Source organism: Chanos chanos, chromosome 3, assembly GCF_902362185.1.
Source record: "Chanos chanos chromosome 3, fChaCha1.1, whole genome shotgun sequence".
Lineage (NCBI taxonomy): Eukaryota > Metazoa > Chordata > Actinopteri > Gonorynchiformes > Chanidae > Chanos > Chanos chanos.
Genome location: NC_044497.1, coordinates 1,483,631 through 1,485,000, shown reverse-complemented (window position 1 = coordinate 1,485,000; position 1,370 = coordinate 1,483,631). Strand labels below are relative to the sequence as shown.

Here is a 1,370-nt window from a genome sequence, read left to right as displayed (position 1 = left end):
TGATGAACGTGTTAATTAACTTGTCTGTGAACTGGCCATTGCTGAGTAATTCAGAGATCTAAATACTGTTAAACACACTGCAGATTAAATACTCTTCGTCAGCGGAGATGCAGTTTCAAATACACAGACTTCATAAAATACATACAGTCACTGTTAGCTTCTTTGGAATTTAGGAACAAATGCTAAACTGAATTAGATGTTACTTTCAGGATCATGCTAACCACGTGTTAATGTGAGTAGGAACAAGGATGCAAGGATGTCAGTGCTTTTGTTGAATCCTTCAACAAGGAAGAACAGGGAAAAAATGAAAATGAAAATAAGAGAGAATGAAGCGAAGTTTTGCTTACTAATACGTAGTGGTGAGAGTACTCGGTTCTTTACCTTTCGGACCCACGACAGAATGAGGGAGTCGATCCACAAGCTGTTCCCTAATTTCTCCTTCAAATACGTCCTAGAGCTGCGGTCAAACTCAAAATCATTCTCCAGAGGTGAAAGATAACTCTCATAAAATACGGATAACAGACCGTACAAGAAGCAGCTTCTCTAATAACAGACTTTTATCTTTCTTTAGCTCTGGTCAGAGAAAAAAAGTTCAGAAGTGAAAATATTCACTTTTCTGGCAGCACAGAAACGCCACGTTTCTACTGCAAATACAGATCCGTAGCCAAGACAAACCAGCCAATGGACAACGCTCTTTTCGACCAAGTCCCGCCGCTCTTCAGTCTTACCCAATCAGATTCTATTGTATAGCATGCCGATGGAGGGAGCTCTGTTGACATTAGGGAAATTGGGGTCAGGACACGTTGCAACTAATGAAAGAGCGACTTTATGATGTGAAGTTGACAGATGGAACTTTTTACTGGAGAAAAATAGTCCCAGAATAAATTAAATATCTCATTCTGTCCTTCGTTTAACATAGGAACTGTGAGCAGCGTGTGTCTCATTTCTGTTCTCTGTTTTGTTTGGAAGAGATAGCTACCGAGAGAGGGCTTGATCGGAGTTGTCTTTACAAGGTGAGGTGTCACAGATCAGAAAAACGTTTTGTCAGAATCTGGAGAGATTTTATGAGAAATCAGGTGTTACAGAAAACACAGCGTTTCAAATACAAATGTCACGCGCCGTAGTCTGCCGTTCTCTCCATTACCCCGAATGAGCTTTTGCGCGCGCGCGGGCGTGTGTGTGTGTGTGAGAGAGAGAGAGAGAGTGATCAGTGTTTCACAAAATGCTTTTTTCGTCCCACCTTAAGGAATAAGTCCCTATTTACCTAGAAACAAGCGCTATTGCACTATAATATCGTTATACTAACTGTACACGATTAAACTACATCATTCCGTGTATATTCTATATACATAAAATTAGTGCGGTGCAAC

At 40.6% G+C, this 1,370-nt stretch overlaps 1 protein-coding gene across 1 annotated transcript in view; it reads right to left on the bottom strand.

Annotated features, from left to right (window-relative positions):
• Positions 1 to 613, bottom strand: part of slc6a16b (solute carrier family 6 member 16b) — a 13,488-nt gene extending 12,875 nt beyond the window's left edge. The window contains exon 1 of the mRNA XM_030767080.1: positions 382 to 613. The gene's annotated coding sequence lies outside the window, so the exon portion shown is untranslated. The remainder of the gene's footprint in view (positions 1 to 381) is intronic.
• Between the last annotated feature and the right edge of the window lie 757 nt (positions 614 to 1,370).